Source organism: Labeo rohita, unplaced genomic scaffold, assembly GCF_022985175.1.
Source record: "Labeo rohita strain BAU-BD-2019 unplaced genomic scaffold, IGBB_LRoh.1.0 scaffold_71, whole genome shotgun sequence".
Lineage (NCBI taxonomy): Eukaryota > Metazoa > Chordata > Actinopteri > Cypriniformes > Cyprinidae > Labeo > Labeo rohita.
In genome coordinates, this window is record NW_026129645.1 from 438,820 (window position 1) to 458,117 (window position 19,298).

The window sequence follows — 19,298 nt, forward strand, 5'->3', positions numbered from 1 at the left end:
ACCACAACTGAAACAAACTGCTCCCGTCTGGCCCCAACTTGAGCTCTTCTCTATTAGGTGTTTGCTGCGATTCAGAGAACATGCCATAGCTGACAGCAGTGATGTAAAAGGTATGTAAAAGGCTTTGAGTTAAGGCAATGGGCAAGCAGTGTCCCAGAAGTCATAAAGCACCTTACCCCAGAAATACTGTATCAACAGGAAGCAAGCCCCGCAACCACACTGTAAAAAATAATTTCACCATTTAGTTGTTTCAATTATTTTTGTTGACACAACTTGCAGCTACTGAATTTGCTCATTCAACTTAATATCTTAAATTTTACTGTCTCAACTAATTCATAAGTTGACAAAACGGTTTTATTTGCCCCCTCAACTTAAAAAAACATGTGCTGAATCAATTTAATGAGGAAATCACGTTCTTAACGTCACATATTGGAGATCTCGTGAAGACCGTTGCAGAAAGAAGATGTTTGTCAGCCATCATAGTGAGCTTCTCCACAGAGTTGGAAAATGTTCTCAGTCAACAAATTTGGTAAGTAAATATTTGTATTTATTCGTTTAATATATATACATTTATGTATGTTGTCTAAGAAGAGTACAAGTATGGTTTAAGCGTGGTATTTAAACCATGTACTAGTTTCGCGGCACTCAAAATACACACGGTTCCACAGTATTTTCGATATAAATATTATATTCTCTGCTGCGGTACTGAGCTGAATTTATATGGAGAATGATAAATATACAGTTTGGTATGTATTATCTGAGGCCAGTGCTGCATTAGAGAGAAAACCGTTCACACAGAGCGCGAGACGGAGAGGAACGAACAGCTGTGTGGATTTAGAACGGCGGGAATTAAAAAAAAAAATGAATTTATGAGCGATTAAAATTAAGGGGAGAAAAACAATGTTACTACTCTAAGTGTCATTTTAATGGATGTTATAAGAGAAACAAACGAGCAGCTCCCTCAGAGTTCGTTTGAAGCGCGTATATTTGATATTTCTGACACAAACCGGGAACTCTCTCAGTTAACGTGCCTCACTGGAACCCACACCAAAGCTGCATTAATATACGGTCAGTCTTGTAAATATTTGTATTTATTGGTTTACTATATATGTACATTTACATATGTTGTCTAAGAAGAGTACAAAGTAACGCGTCGTATTTTCTCGTTAGTAATATGTATTATTGTCGCGGCACTCTGAAGCTTCAAAATACACGGGGTTCCATAGTATTTTCCATATAAATGTTATACCAAGTATACTCCCATGCGGTACTGGATTTATGTACAAGTTTGGTATGTATTATTAGAGAGAGACTGTTCATGCAGAGCGCGAGATGGAGAGGGACGAACAAATGTATAGATTTATTTTAAAAATAAATAAAAACTTAAAAAATAAAACTTATGAACGATTGAGATGAGAGTTCGTTTGAAGCGCACAAACCGGTACAAACTCTTCTCTCGGTTATTGAAGTGCCTCACCGGACACATACATTATAAAACTATGGGTTTTTGAATAACAATAAAGGCGTATATCTTGTATAAACAGCCCTGCGATAAGGACTGTCACAAATGTGTAAACTTTTGTTCTAATTTCCTGTGTTATGTAGTTTAAAAGCCTTTTCTGTATTGTAAAATGGGGTTTTGGTAATTGAAACGTAAACTTGCAATGACATTTGGCTTTCTCTGTCAAGATTCATTTATTTCTATTTTTAGTGTTGTTTTAACATGTTTATGTATTTTTCATGTTTGTGATGTTCTGGAATGACTGAAGATCAGCACAGAATTCAACGATCCTGTGGTTGGACTACAGCAAGTCCTTTTGCAGTTGTATCCATCAGTGCTATGCAGACAAGGGATGACTATCACATTGGACAGCTTGGACAAAGTTGTAAGTAAATGTATTTATTTAGTGCAAATATTTACTGGAGTTTGTGAATTAATATTATAAGGCATAGTTTAAGGCTTTCCTTTGTTTTTATTAAAGCACACAGGTTCTCGAGGTATTCATCCAGGACATGACTGTTGGCATTATAGTTGTGGGTGACCAAATTGAGCACCATCAATCTGCAGTGATGTGTTCCTGGTAATAGAAGAAGAATTCTTATTAGCGTATCAGCGGCTGTAACATGTACGTTTTCGATATGGTACACAGTAGTTACTGTATGTCATGATACATGGTACATTCACAATACTAAAAAAGCCAAAAAGTATTAAAAGGATTGTTCCAGCCCCAGCAACAAAACTGTACCTTTTTTTGAGAGTGTTGGAGTTTAGACTGGAGTGAGCAGTGCACATGCATGCCATTATGTAGATATTTGCAATGCACTTGGCAAAGGGAGCAACGTAATTTTCTCATTACCTTCAGCTGGCATGTTTCCGTGACAATGCAGCATGGTGTCCGTTTTAATGGCATAAATGTCTTTTTGTTGTTAGCATTACTGTTGCAAATAAACATACAGTTTATATTTTAAAAAGTTTTATATTAGTTTTTAGGGCCCGGTCACTGCAGCGCGAGGACCCTATTGGAATTGCTCCGTTTATTATTATATATTATATATTTAAAACATAAAATGCATGTTTATTTGCAACAGTAACGCTAACAACAATAAAAAGACATTTTCTATGCCATTAAAACAGCGACGTCTGTTGACAGACACGTCGCTCCCTTTGCCAAGTGCATTCCAAACATCTACATAATGGCACGCAGTTGCCCTGCTCACTCTTCAAAGGGCTGTGCATATGGATGACCACTTCCAATTAGAATTTCCCCCGTGAATCGTTCAGTTCTAATACACATACCGTAACACCCCTAGTTGCTATTGTAATTTTTAATGTCATTTTATATTAGATTTAAAAAATGTAAATTCGTTTTTTCAGTCCTCGATGCACGTTCACGAGAGTACCACGACAGGTGTGTGCATTCCTTTGCTCGTAAACAAGGCACAGCGCATGCATGTTCTACATCAGCACCACATACGTGTCGTGATACTCTTGTGAATGTGTGGGCAAGACTGATAATATAAGTAAATATTTATTTACTAAAAATATTTTGTATGTAAAATGTAACATTAAAGTGACAATGCTTTGAATATAGTCTTAAAAACTGTGAAAGCAAAATATGTCAGAATGTGCCAATAAAAAAACTGAATGACTTGTATTTTCAGCATCGACTAGCAGCAGTAGAATTTTGGCGACTAGTTTCATAAATCCCTAATGGCTACAATTTCAGATAAACAATGATAGAACTAAGAGTTCACACCATCCAAATGAACCAAACTCTAACATCAACCGAACCTGGTGCACACCAAAAGTGCTAGTGTTGAAACACCCTTATATTCTGGAAATTAAAGTACTTGTTGTAGTTGGTCTGATACTCCCAGCCATGCTCATGTAACTTACACCTTTTTTTTTTTTACTTTGCCTCTTAATTGCTGTTTGTTGAGGTTGTTGCTGTTATTATTATTTTTAAATATTTTTAACAGAATGTATTACTATAGTTAAAGTAATGTACAGTAGTATTCTATATTGATTAAATTGTTATATTTGCATGTAAAGAATTAATTATTTTTTTTTTTGTTTTTTCAGGCATCTCATAAAATTGAAGAATTAGTGGAGGGCACAAAAATGGACATCTTGATTGTGACTGAGGAGGAGCAATGGGAAATGCTTCCAAAAGAAACCATTGCCGTCATTTTGGAAGAGCGTCTTGACCTCACTGATATCTGTGATGTCCTGAAAGCATTTGTGCTTTGGATAGGTCTTCTTTACATCGTTAACATTGCTTACCCAAACCACATAAAGCACACTTCCGATGTTTTCCAAAAACCTTTCATGAACATTGGTGGGAACAGCTGTTCTTAGTGTGTTTACGGGGTATGCAACATGCTACTTCGCAAGAAATTTAGAATCCCTCATCTGTTCTTTTGATTAAATGTGAATTACTGAAAGGAATGTAAATATGTACTGCAGTTGTTACACAGAAATGAAATGTCAATGTTTATCTATGTTTTTTAAAGTTAGGGTGTTTTAATACTAAACACAGTAATACTAAGTAGGAGATTGTCTATTTTTAATTCAAATAAAATAGCCTTCTGCATGTTTTTCAGTGTCCATGAGGCTGTTTTCTGCAGTACTGTTAGAAAATATAAACTTGAGTTGTGTGGGCAAATTACATAGTTCAGCCAGCTGTCAGTCAGTTGAATGAACTTAACATTACAAGTAAGATGAACTATTCTAGAAAAAGTAACCTGGCTGCCTTAAAAATATAAGTTGATTCAACAAAATGCTTAGTTGAGCCGATTTTTATTCAGTTTGCACAACTTATAATTATGAATTTAAACTTGAGTTGTGTGGGCAAATTGCATAGTTCCATCAGTTGAATGAACTTAACATTACAGGTAAGATGAACTATTCTTGAAGAAGTAACCTGGCTGCCTTAAAAATATAAGTTGATTCAACAAAATGCTTCGTTTATCCAATTTTTATTCAGTCTGCAAAACTTATAATTATAAATGTATTTAACAAAATGGTTAGTTCAAACAACTAAACGTTTGTTGGTCTCACTAAGTTTATGTTGTTTCAACTTGGATTTAGGTTAGCACAACTTTCTTGTCATGTTGGTCTTACTAATTTTATGTTGTTTCAACTTGCATTTAGGTTAGCACAACTTTCTCATCTTGCTGGGCTAACTAAAAACCTAAAAGTTGACTCAGCTTCAACTTTGTTATCCCAACTATTAATTCTAGGTTTAAGGAACTCCAACATATGTTTAAACAACATAAGTTTTTTAGCTTATTTAACACAACATTTTAAGGCAGCCAGGTTACAAATTATTTTAAGTTGAATCAACTTATTTGTTTTTACAGTGCATCTGGAGACTTAGACCACCCCAGTTGTATCAGAGAAGTCCATATCTTCTGCGATGCATCAGAGCGGGCTTGTGGGTGTGTTGAGTACCTGCGTACTGAAGATCCACATGGCAAAGTTGAGGTAGCTTTCATAATGTCCAGTTCACGAGTAGCTCCCAAGAAGCACCTTTCAGTGCCCAGGCTGTTGCAGAGAGAACTGACTGTAAACATTGCCCAAGTTATCGTATGGATAGACTCAACCACAGTCCTCACCTGCATTCGCTCTGATTTCTGCCATTTTAAGGTGTTTGTTGGGACACGAGTCACCAAGATTCTGGAGCTAACTAACAGCACAGACTGGCGCTATGTTGACTCTTTAAATAACCCAGCTGATGACATCACAAAGGGGGAAGCGTCCCAGGTTACGTATGTAAACATGGTTCCCAGAGGGAACGAGACGCTGTGTCGAAATGCTTTGGGGAACGCCATAAGCGAACTGCGCTCTGAAAACAGGTGTGTAATCAGTCCAAATGAGCAATGAGCCATCATGATGGCCTTTATAGTTTTCATGGTAAACTATAAAAATAGTTCAATCCAAAATTGTTTAATGTAAAACATGCTGAAGATTAGCAGATAGGCTGTCAATTTATTAAATGATAAGCTGTTTCCTCTAAAAAGCTGTTTATTCAATTTAGTGAAGCCACAGCCTCTGGTCACCTTTCCCTTGTACTGCCAGACCGGAAGTGTTAGCTTTAGCTGTTACGCTTTTTCAGCTAATGGTTGCAGGCTTGCCATCTAGTGGCTTTGCCTCAAAACACCTGCTGAAAAGTTCCTAGTATATCTAGTAAGAGCTTGATTAGCTGGTTCAGGTGTGTTTAATTGGGGTTGGAGCTAAATTCTGCAAGACACCAGCCCTCCAGGACCAAGTTTGGGCACCACTGCTATAGACTCTCTTTGCCGTCCTAATAGCTCTCTGAAGATCGTATCTGGCCTTCCTATATGCCTCAGTATCATCAGAGTTGTAAGCTAAAGTATGTGCTTTAAGTTTAGGCTTAACATTAGCATTCATCCAGGGTTTCTGGTTTGGAAAAGTTTTAATGCAGATTTTGGGATGATGTGTATTCTTCAATGTCTGTGCCTGCTGCATCCTGAAAGATCTGCTAATCTGTTGTTTGAAAACAGTGTGAGGATGGAATCGGCTTGAATTTGTCTGCTATTCCAAAAACAACCATGTAGCACATCACTATAGATTGCTAGGTAACCTTATAGTGTGCACAGTGTAGCACAAAACACAGAAACACACACATTCACTTTTATGTTCTTTGAACAAATCCTTTGCTCATTCATTTGTTAAGACAGTTAAGACAAAGTATAAGTCAGGTTCATACCAAATTTTACAAATTAGAAGTCAGAGTACAGTATGACAAATCTTATGCTGATTAGCACTCAAATTAAGGTCAGCATCATTATTAAACAAACAAAGATTAGCATATCTAAAGATAACTCTCACATTATCCCAAAATTTACTAATGTGTTAATTATCAAAGAACATGTGCATATACGTCCTCACAATATTTTAATTAGGTGAATGAAAGTGAGAAGGCAGATACTTCATCCTCTGACTCTATATTTAATGCAAAAGCTAATGCAGTTGCTGCAGGAAAGCAAAGCTGTACAGGTCTGTCATTTACAACTGCTTTGTCATGATTATCAGCCTTTACTGGTTCACAACCTCATGAATGCCCGAACCAACGCAATTTACAGCTGCCCTGTGTCTGATTGGGCACCTTTCTCTCCAGAAAACTACAACTACGATGAAAATAATGACCGCTATAAATAATATAATGCAAACCAAAAGTACCAATGATAGCAGCAGACTCTCCTGTTCTGGTTCTCTTTGGTTTCCTTGTTCAGTGGATATTGATTCTAAAAAAAAACAAAGTTTGACAGAAAGCATTACCTCACTGTGATAAAGGCAACAGATCGATCTATAATTTATATAGGCTACAGCAGAATTCAGACTGGAACATTACTAGTAAACTTCAGAATCTCTTGCAGTTTTTGAAGAGTTCAGATGCAAAACCAGCTAAAAGCCATCTTGGTCAAAAATGAGATAATGATACTGAGTGAATGCTCTCAACACATATTAATAGTCCATCAAATACTTTTTCTTCAAACTCGCTAAAATACCAGCCTCAGCCCAATCAGAAGTACCAGTACTTACATAGAAACCTATATATAGATGTATACATCTGAGCCTGATAAAAATGCATTTTTTAAAGAAAGACGTCAGATGGATTTAGCTGGTTTTGCATCTGAACTCTTCATTTACAATTTAAAGCAAACAACTTTAAATTAAAAAAAGTTAATGCACTAACCAAATAGTTTCACATACCATTAATGATCAGCTTTACAGTCTTAAGCTCATTTGAGTTTTTGATGTAGCAGATGTATTGTCCTGAATCAGTGTGTTTAAGATTGTTGAGTTTGATGGAGAAATTTCCTCTCAGATACTCCTGAGGGAAAGTTTCAGCTCTGTTCTTGTACTCTGTGTCCTGTGTCACTGGTGAAGTGCTGTATGGAATTATGTCACATACAATCTTGCTGTCATTGTGTCTCCAGCTCACATCAATGTTTTGGAGTTTAAGAAGTTCAGTTGAAGAACACGGCAGAACAACAGAACTACCAATAACAGCCTCTACTGTGATCTGCAGACACACTGAAATGACAGAAACTTTAAACACAGTCTGCTGTTTAAACGTGGGATAAATTCAAATCTCAAATGTAGTTTTAGTTCTCACCATTTTTTATCAACACAGCAAATACACAGATGAAACAGCAACTGCGGAAACAGAAAAAGTTTCTTAAACTTCCTCAACTTGGATAGCATGATTCAAGCAACGAGACTGATAATACAAAATGCTATTTTTTTTTTTAAATCAACAGGTTTATAACCATTCATGATTTAATGTAAAAATGATGCTTTAAAGATTCTAATTTAAATAAAGCATTTGACAACCCAAACACAACAGACACAAAGATCATACGAGCATGAAAACAACATCAGACATTTCAGAGTTTCTTCAACTACTTGAACAGCATGCTTCAAGCAACACCAACATAATGTGTTTGATTCCCACACAACACACACACACACACACACACATAATAAAGGGAAGATAGTGTGGAGTGTCTCTTCCATGTCAGTAAACGCTATATACGCACGCTCAGCACCGCCGAGAGTTCCCGCGATCGTTAAAACGAAACCGAAAGTAAAACGCGCACACGCATTCAAAAGCAATTACGTTTAGAGAGCGACTACCCAAATGCGCGCAAATTAGGCTACATGACATATCTAGGCTGTTATTATGTAAGCTATAATAGATTGTGTAGTTGTCTATAGCTATCATGCTTTAAAAATGTGGTCTCTATCTGCACGTTGAATACTTGTTGTTTGCACTTAATACGACTAAGTAAGAACTGTGTCTATTTATTTATTTATTTATTACTAACCCCAGAAAACTTTAACAAACACAGTGATCAGAATGTGCATTTGTTTCGAGTGTGTGAGTGAAACCCTGCTTGACATTTGAATATAGAAAAAGCAGTTTACACCTGTTGCACCAGCTAAAACTACGACCAGGCGCAACTACGCCCGGCGTAGGCGATGCGCGTCCACGCAAACACGTTCTCCCGGAGTTTCTGAATGTATCCCAGCACGCAATGTGTGTGAAAAACATTCAAAAATGCACAATTTAGAATCCTCAATTTGTCAGATGTGCATGTCTTTGTATTATGGAAACAATATGAGGTGATAGGACTAACCATTTTGCCGCAAGCACAGTGTTGAAATGAATAGCAATACATGCATTATCAAAATGCTCAATTATTGTTAAATCAGTCGGACAACAATTTTCATTATGGAATGATGCTCACAGGGCCAACCAATACTTAACTAAAAAGCAGACTGTCACTTTGTGAGATGTTCAACATTTTCAGTTTACATCGTTTAAGATGGTCCTTAGCTGGTTTAAGCTGGTCCTTTGCTGGGTTATGCTGGTCATTTGCTGGTCATGTTGCTGGTCGAGGACCAGCACAAACCAGCTAAGGACCATCTTAAACCAGCATCAAAACATACCTAACCAGCATCCCAGCATCAAAACATAGCTACCAGCATATGCTGTTTTTTTTTCACTAGGGATATCTACAACGTTGTAAAAAAGCCCATGTTCCGTTGTGTTCCTTTATTATTAGGGCTGTAGAGCTATTATGTGTTGGAGGCGTGGTTTATTCAGCGATTCTTGAATGTGCGTCATTGGAAAACGTGAGTTTCATTTTAGTGTTTATCACATTGTTATTATTTTGTACACTGTTTATTCGATGTACTGCTACTGCATTGTATTTACGTGATTTCAGTGTGCAGCCACGCGATTAAGAGAGATATTAGCGGCGAGCATGATCGCCCATTATGTTGCTGTAATGACGCAGCAATTGCTGTTGTGTTGCTAGCATTTATCGCACATCTATGCGGATTCCGTTTACTGATTGCGTTTATTTTGTCTATTATTAGAACCATTTTCGAGAGTCGTACAGGATAAACAAGATAACCATTCAGTAACACACTCCATCGACTTATGCACCTGTATTCATCATTTCTACGGATTCATCGTGCATCACAGGACTTAAGACTGTGGCCTAAAGACCAGCTTCATATCGCTATCCTGATACCGGACGTTTGAAAGGGACTGTGGAGACCAACACGGACTATTACAGTAACTGTTTCTCTGCTAATTTTGCAGTAGCTGACATCTGAATCCTTAAAGCCTGCACCTGTTGAAATAATTTATTTTGTTTATTATTTTGCGCAGGCCTACGCCCTTTATATTGATGTTTTCTTTACAATGCGGTGATTTCCTTGTCGCTGAATATGTACAACGTGTATGTGATTTCTATTCAACAAGAGTAAATTAGTAAACTAGTACAACTGACTGTGCTTCTTTTGTCTTACAGCCATTGGACATCAGCTGCGGTAATCGACCTTCTGAGACGGTTGGCACCGTAATAGTAACCAGTGCAAAATCGGTTCCTTTCAGACAAACGTCCCGCAGTCATAGCTTGTAATATCTATGCTATTAAATATAGTCTATAGTCTATAGACAAATTTTGTAACGTGCGTGCAATTATGGCAGTATTTTTAAATAAGTATTACAGTGGACAAAGGATTAACCAGCTTTGTAACACTGAAGGGCCAAATACATAAAATGCCATGGTGCTTCTAAAGGAAAGATTTTATTTGTTAAAATACAAAAGGGTGCTTATTGGTCATGTCAATATAACTGCACAAGTATGCACAACAAACATGTATGCATACCAAGACCTGTTCTTTAAGTATATTTTATTGATATTGTCTGAAAACATAGTACTAACTAACCGTATGTCTTGCCCTAAACCTAATTTAACCTATAATAAGTGAAATTACCATTTGACAAATTAATTAAATGTACCAGCCTACAAATGCTTTAAGTTACTACTTAACGAAATAAAACAAATCAAAAACGCTTTCATTATGTAGCTAATCTGTAAAGATGCATTTATCTCTAAGCCTCGAACAATGAGATGGCGAGTAAGAATCGTTAACTTCATCCTTAAAACACTGACTCAGAAACACTAGTTTATTAATTAAATAATTCAAAATCTCCTTACTGTTTTCCCGACACATTCATGTTAATTACTTTTGCCGGTGCTTTGTGGCAAGTTTTAGCCTATTGCGAGCACTTGAACACGGATCTCTAACAGCTGCGCTGAAGGCACTTGCGCTCGCTGCTGCTGCTGACGGTGTTGTGCCCATTTTCGACCCCTGCCAAATTATTACCCCCTGTCGTTGAAATCGCTACCTGATTAGCCTAATCCTAACCCCACCCCTAATCCTAACCCCTCCCCACACCTAAGGCTAAACATTATATTTACTTAACCTGTCGCTTTTATTTTTAGTGTTAGTCTGAAGAAATATGTCACGGGAATGTGCAGGGAGACCTCACATACAAAAACGCGGACATTAGGAAATATTTCGTTAATGAAATTATTTAGCGGTGGCTTCACTTGTTATGATGTCTTGAGCAATTTAGTTAGTATATTAGTTAGAAAATAAGGCCCACCGGCCCTACAGGCATAAAAAAATGAAATGCTGAAATGCAGGGTTCTAATACCTCTTAAAAGTGGAACATGGAAATAGCATGGGTGTACTAAAAAAACGTTTTATATACGCAGTATACTTCATATACCCTCCAACCCTCCCGTACGTACAGCACCCCCCACCGCGCCCCTGACCGCTATTTGCTGTCTCTTAGTGTTGCTTTGAGCGTGATTGGTTAATCTGACCCTCATTCAGGAATCTGGCCAATGACTAGTGAGGGTGCCGTTTTCCCGGTCAAATTTGAACACATACTGCTGCAGTGTGTGCTGTTGATCGGGTTCTGCTGCAGTCTGCATCGATCCGTCCTATAGTAATGGCTTTTGGATTGTTTTAGTCTGTTTAATTTATATTTTAAGCGAGTTTAGGTTGTAGAATAAGATTGAGAAAGAACAAACGCGAATATGGATACATGCAAACTCCAAAAGGTAAGTAGATGCTGGTCTTACCTGTGTGTGTTATTGTGTTTTGTTAATATGAGCTAATACTGTTAGCTAGGGCGGTGGTGGCTAGAAGGGATACAGCTCCGACCGGTGTTGTGCCCATTTTCGACCCCTGCCAAATTATTACCCTCTCCTTAAAAAAATCGCAACCTGATTCCCTAATCCTAACCCCACCCCTAATCCTAACCCCTCCCCTGCACCTAACCCTACCAATACTGGAATTGGTATTCGACATAACACAGGAAACTAACAATGAAATGAATTGCTCTACCTATTGGATTGTGTTTTTTAATAACACATACCCCAACCGTAAACTTAGCCCTTTCTATAATACAAAAACAGTTTTATTGTTGTACAGTGTGACAAAAATAACATTAGATTGATGTTTGATGCCCAAAGCTGTATTCCTTCTAGCCTCAACCAGCTAGGGCTTGGCGATATGAGCATGTGGTACCAACTATATGAAGTGACTACCACAATATACGTCCTCGTAGCACAGTAACTTATTGCTTAAATTTATTTACACTTTGATAAATACGCGTGCATGAATGAGGAATAAATAGCAGGACAGGCATGGTGATGAAATTAGTGAAGAACTATAGACACAGAAAGCCGTACCTCATTTAAATACAGACAGTTCTCTCAAAATTCACTTGGCTTAAACACAGTCGATTATTTGAAGTCAAGATAAACATTTAGGTGGAAACCCGGTTACATGTCAGTAGACTGGATCAGTGCATTTTGTTCTTAAAGTGACAGCAGTATAATTTAGCCTAACGTTACCTGCAATCAGTCATAATTTTAATCAAACAACAAAATATTAAAGAGAAAACTACAAAATGTATTTAACTTACATTTCTTCTTAGTCTTATTTTTTGTAATTTGATACTTTGATCTTATGTTTAATTAAAAGGGTCCTATTATGCTCTTTTACAAAGTCCTGATTTTGTTTTCGGGGTGTACTAGAACATGCTTTCGTGCTTGGTCGTTCGAAACATGCTTTTTTTTTAAACATAATTTACATTATTACAAAAGCTTTCTCCCAGCCTGGCACAAATGGTTTGATTAGTTCCGGGTTTAATGAAGGCCCGCCTTTCGAAAAACGAAATGTGTTGTGATTGGTTAGCTGTCCCACTGCGTTGCGATTGGCGAACAGCTTAGACGGTGTTTCAGTACTGCCACGCCCCTTGTCAAAGAAGCAAGTTCCGTGTACAACTGTTAGTGCAAGCTAGATTAAAGGGATTCTTACGTTTTAAATATGGATATTTTTCTTACAAAAACGCATCGATTCGCTACAGGAGGCCTTTATTGACCCCCAGAGCTGTGTGAAGCACTTTTTATTATGGATGGATGCATATTATTGGACTTGCTTTGGACTGATGAGGGGAAACACCCATCTATGCCTTTCTAAAGCTTTGGAGTGCCAGGATAAATTTTAATATAACTCTAATTGCATTCGTCTGAAAGAAGGAAGGATGCTTGGAGGTTGAGTAAATAATATGCTTCAGTAGTGTTGGGTCCTATCGTCAACCTGTGAGATTGTGCTAATTTATTTAATTATTTGCATATTTAGTTTCATTGCCCGAAACCAGCTCCAGCATAAGGCTAAAAGCAGCCTAACATGAACATCATCACTGATACGCCTAGCCTATTCTAGTGCAAGTTTGTGCATTTTAAAAAACACTTGCATTATAAGTGAAGCTATCTACACTGTATGGTGAATAAATCTCTTACCACACACTGCACATTTCTGCGGTGCGTTACGGCTCTGAAGCATCCACTCTTGTCAATGCTTGTGTTTATACCTGCCGCACTGCGGCTCGTTGAAGCGGTTCTCCGCGCTGCATCGCTAAAGTTAATACCAATACAAACAATTCGAATTTCCGTAGGCATGATTTAATTTTATGACATTCTAATGGACCGCGTTATGACATCACTGCATGCGGAAAACAAATGCTGTAGTCCAAAGAAGCCATTCATTGTAGTTCTTGAAAAGGGATTTTTTAAAAAAAACAAAACAAAATATCTCCCTTTGGAGTGGACTGTGAGATTTGTAACTTTGTAGATCTTTTTTATGCCCAAAGATTCACACCACACATTGACTAAAATTCAAAAAGTGAAAAAGCATAATAGCACCCCTTTTAATTAAATAAAATAACTATATTGTGATTGTTATTGTGAAATACATTTCTTATAGTATAATAATAACGGTTATATCACCCACCCATACTGTCAGCTAGTTTTACGATCAAACTTATAAAAAGTGACAGAACTTTGAGTAATCTGAGAATGTTAACTCATTTGACAGAGAGGACATGAAAGTATGATCCTTGGAGAAGAATACTGTATGTAAAGCAGGATTTTGGATCAACTGTGTAGGTTTTGTATGGAGCTGGTGAGTACATTCTTGCAAGCCCATGTCTCTGTCAGTAAGTAGTTTTATTAAACAAAAATAATATTAAATTGTGTGTGTGTGTGCTTCCCCCCTTATGATCCAGAAGTTTGGGAAAGAAAATCTTCTACCACATGATCTTCAGAGGAAGTGAGTATTCATGTCTATAAGACATACTAACATTAATTTTTTTCACATTCACATTCACATTCACATTCCCCCCCAAAATATGCCCAAGCATTTATTTTGCCATTAATTGTAATAATCTGGTGAGATTTTTGTCAATGGCCAGTGCTCCATACAGAGATCTGATCTCATCATCTAAATCCAGACTAAATCCATAAGAACTGTGACAACATCTCCAAGGTGCTTCAAGAAACCTACCTGCAAAGCTATAGTACTGTTAATAGTTTTAGGCATTGTGTAAAAGTTCTGTAAAGTGAGGATGCTGTCAAAAATAATGTTGAAAATACATTTTCTCTATCAGTTAACTTATATTAACTAAATTAAATCAACATTTGGTGTGAGCATCCTTTGCATTTAAAGCATCTTTTGCCCTAGATGCATTTGCGCATAGTTTTTCAGGTAGCTTTGGTTTCTTCAACTGTCTTGGAGATGTTGCAACAGTTCTTCTGGATTTACTGTCTCAATTTGTTCTCTTTCTTCATGTCATTCCAGACAGACCAGATGATGGTGAGATCAGATCTCTGTGTGGAGCACTGGCTGTTGTCAGACTCCTTGTGCAAACAAAAATCTCACTGGATTATTACAATTAATGGCAAAATGAATGTTTGGAAATGTTTTTAGCTGGTGAAAATACTGGTGTTCTAATAATTTTGGACACCACTGTATATGGACCCCACAGGAGTCAGTAGAATATTGTAGATTAATGTAAAACATATGTGGAAAATACAAGATACAAAGCTATCAGCAAACAGCACATTGTTTCTTTCTCCACCCATCTCAAAGGTAAAATCATGACCTCATCATGAGAGTAACCCTTACTAATAAGACAGAAATACAATTTTTAGTTATTCAATTCCTCCTGGGGGCTCTGAAGAACTGTTCATGACAAGGTTCCCACGCTTTTTGAAAGTACTTGAATAACAGACACGCGGATTCAAGGCCTGGAAAGTACTTGAAAACAAAAAGGTACTTGAAAGTGCTTGAAATAAATTTGAAATAAATTTTGTTTAGTACAATGGTGCTATTTCAAAAATGTTCCTATATGCGCAGTCAAAGACTAAATGAAACAGAGTTAATGATTGGGGTAGCGCAAGAAAAAAATCTTAGCATGCGAGCTGATGCGCACTGATTGCGCAGCCCTGCATGAACCTATGGAAAAGCAGTGCATTTGTGATTCCTTAAAAACAACTATGTTTACATGCACAATTTGTGGTTCAATCTGTATGAATTAATTCCTACTGATGAATCTGCATGTAGATTACATGAACGCTAAATAAAGTGATAGGGTTGATATGCGTGTTTGTCACAAGCTTCAAATTGGAATAGATTTTTTTTTTTTCTGACATGCACACACTGTGCAAATATATCATTTCCCATTGTTTGCACATAACCACTTTCCTACACTGTTTATTTATTTTTAACAGCAGAATTAATATTTATCCATTTCTGGATAAATATTACATATAAACTGCAGTGTCGTGCTGCTTATATTAATCATGCAGTAAAAATTCCCTTCCCCACGCCTATAAACAGTCGTCTGTGGATGAGGTGCATTGATTATAATGGAAGATCGCGATGAATGAAGGAGAGAGACAGATTTATTGATTAAGATTATATATTCTGTATATAAATCATTACCTCAACCTCAACATGAAGTTATGAATTTATATATATATATATATATGTATATATATACATACATATATATATACATTTTTTTTTTTTTTTTAATTTGACGAAGATGACATACAGGTGCATCTCAATAAATTAGAATATTGTGGAAAAGTTCATTTATTTCAGTAATTCAACTCAAATTGTGAAACTCATGTATTAAATAAATTCAGTGCACACAGACTGAAGTAGTTTAAGTCTTTGGTTCTTTTAATTGTGATGATTTTGGCTCACATTTAACCAAAACCCACCAATTCACTATCTCAACAAATTAGAATATGGTGACATGCAATCAGCTAATCAACTCAAAACACCTACAAAGGTTTCCTGAGCCTTCAAAATGGTCTCTCAGTTTGGTTCACTAGGCTACACAATCATGGGGAAGACTGCTGATCTGACAGTTGTCCAGAAGACAATCATTGACACTCTTCACAAGGAGGGTAAGCCACAAACATTCATTGCCAAAGAAGCTGGCTGTTCACAGAGTGCTGTATCCAAGCATGTTAACAGAAAGTTGAGTGGAAGGAAAAAGTGAGGAAGAAAAAGATGCACAACCAACCGAGAGAACCGCAAAATTGATTCAAGAATTTGGGTGAACTTCACAAGGAATGGACTGAGGCTGGTGTCAAGACATCAAGAGCCACCACACACAGACCACAGAACCACAGACAACGTCAGAGGCGTCTTACCTGGGCTAAGGAGAAGAAGAAATGGACTGTTGCCCAGTGGTCCAAAGTCCTCTTTTCAGATGAGAGCAAGTTTTGTATTTCATTTGGAAACCAAGGTCCTAGAGTCTGGAGGAAGGGTGGAGAAGCTCATAGCCCAAGTTGCTTGAAGTCCAGTGTTTGGACTTCAAGATGATTTGGGGTGCAGTGTCATCTGCTGGTGTTGGTCTACTGTGTTTTTTGAAAACCAAAGTCACTGCACCCGTTTACCAAGAAATTTTAGAGCACTTCATGCTTCCTTCTTCTGACCAGTACTTAAAGATGCTGATTTCACCTGCCCACACTGCCAAAAGCACCAAAAGTTGGTTAAATGACCATGGTGTTGGTGTGCTTGACTGGCCAGCAAACTCACCAGACCTGAACCCCATAGATTCTCTATTGTCAAAAGGAAAATGAGAAACGAGACCAAAAAATGCAGATGAGCTGAAGGCCACTGTCAAAGAAACCTGGGCTTCCAACCACCTCAGCAGTGCCACAGACTGATCACCTCCATGCCACGCCGAATTGAGGCAGGAATTAAAGCAAAAGGAGCCCCTACCAAGTATTGACTACATATACAGTAAATGAACATACTTTCCAGAAGGCCAACAATTCACTAAAAATGAAGTATTCTAATTTGTTGAGATAGTGAATTGGTGGGTTTTGTTAAATGTGAGTCAAAATCATCACAATTAAAAGAACCAAAGACTTAAACTACTTCAGTCTGTGTGCACTGAATTTATTTAATACACGACACATTTTGAGTTGAATTACTGAAATAAATTAACTTTTCCCCAGCAATCTAATTTACTGAGATTCACCTGTACTTTTAATAAAGTTAGAAAAATGCCATTATAAAGGTAAAAACAAAATTTCCTGTAAATCACTTTAAGGAGTCAAATATCGTCTCGTAATGGAAAGGCTAATATTTGATCAGAATTTGATTATTGATTAAAAGGTGCTCCTGAAATTTTTGACTGTGCTCCTATATTTTTTTTCACAAGTGCTTTTTATTAATTTAAAAATTGAGAAATTCTTTCAAATTTACATATTTTACAAGAATTACAGCAAAAAAAAAAGTTTGATGCAAGAATATATATTTTCAAAATTCCTTTGAACACTGCTCAAAATGGTCTAAATTTATGAAACCTACACATTCAAAACCTCATTACTCTGAAATTTTTAATGTAAATGTTAAGTGTAAGTGAAATGTTAAGTACTGTAAGAGGTCTTTCATGAAGCTACATGTGTTAGCTTGTGAATTTGATAGGTGCTTGATATAAAATAAATGGTGCTTTAAAAAGTGCTGTAAAAGTTAAAAAAAAAATTTTTGTTGTTGTTGTTTTAACAATTAATGTTTAATGCATTAACAATATTTAAAAGTTTTAACCCAGCCCAAACACAGAAGGCTGAACCCAGATACAAGCACGTAAACTACATGAGATATTTACTGGGAAGCAAACGGCATTTGATTCAAAATTCATCAAACCTACCTGTTCATGGTGGTGGCCCAGTATTTTATTCATATAAATAAAATATTATACACAATATATAATTTTGCTATATTTTACATAAATATATCTGAAATGAAAGTGAAAAACAGTTTTTCAACTCTTCCGGTACAGTGGACCATGCGTCGTCCTACACATGACGTCAGACGCAATCGACGGCAACGCTAGGTGAAATGATCAGAAACACGTTCCTCTAAAATCCTCTAAAATACTTCAAATTTACCCATGTAATAAAATTTCATAAACACTGACAACAACAGCAGACAATTTTGGTCTGATGTTATTTTTTATGTGCCCCAAGAAATGTTAATTATAAACTGTCTCAGAAGAAATATTTGATTGATGTTAACTGTCTTTCTTGTTTACTTTTTGTAATTGTTCTTCTGTTTTATGTATTTGTTTATTTTTTTCTATATGCTACTTATATTAATGTGCCTCTTTTAAAGTAATGCATCTCTCTAAGTCTGTAGACTTCTACTAAATTTTCACCATTTGCATGCTTGTTTGCTTGCTTGCTAATGAACATGTTTCTGATCTCAGATGTTGTGTCTTAAATCTTTTGTCTGGTTTTTAGTTCATCAACAAAAGACATGACAAAAGCTTAATATTGTGCCAAGCTCACCGAACAATACTTAATTTGGATATATAATAATAATAAAAATGAGCTCTGAGTCCTTTCCTTATGTCTGATATGCCATTTGATCCTGTAAATTATTAAAGCAGCAAATTATTAAAGTAAATGTACTCACGTGAGTATATGATTAAAGCTTCCTTTTGAAAACTCTTCTGTGAAAATGTTGTATTCTGAATCAAGTAAAATATTTCTCTGAACAATGTCTTATATATTCCCACTGTCATTGTCATTGTGTCACACTGTCAGGTGTTGACTTCATTGTAAGGGCAGGCCGAAATACAGAATTTCCAGAAACATCCATATTCTAACCTACAGAGAAAAAAAGGAAAGGGAGAAAGAGCTGAAGACAGTCTGGATTTTCAGATGTTCAGATTTTGTTTTATCAACACCAACAGACAGAAAACAGTTACTCTCTACTGAAGAAAACAGAGAGACAGATACCTGCATTGAGAGTTTTGGTTGTCATATCTGAGCTCAGTCCATCTGCCTCATTCCTCTCTCTCATCTTCATCCTGACAGACTGAACAAGTACTGTGAAGAGACTGTAATATTATCTAAGTGGTCAGACTTGCTGAGCAAGTAAGTGTTTAATAAGTGGGCAGATCATGTGTTTAGTAAGAAGCAAAACACCCACCCACACACACACACACACACACACACACACACAAAAACAATAATATTTCGCAGAAAGTTTTCTAAATTATGTCTGACACATTCCTGCT

The 19,298-nt window shown here is 36.7% G+C and overlaps 1 long non-coding RNA gene across 1 annotated transcript; it reads right to left on the minus strand.

Annotated features, from left to right (window-relative positions):
• Positions 1 to 6,416: 6,416 nt before the first annotated feature.
• LOC127161679 (uncharacterized) lies at positions 6,417 to 19,087 on the minus strand. Its single transcript, XR_007827144.1, has 5 exons — positions 19,018 to 19,087; positions 18,692 to 18,885; positions 7,647 to 7,687; positions 7,241 to 7,564; positions 6,417 to 6,771 (listed from the first exon to the last, which is right to left on the minus strand). It is a non-coding gene; the product is annotated as an uncharacterized LOC127161679 (long non-coding RNA).
• Between the last annotated feature and the right edge of the window lie 211 nt (positions 19,088 to 19,298).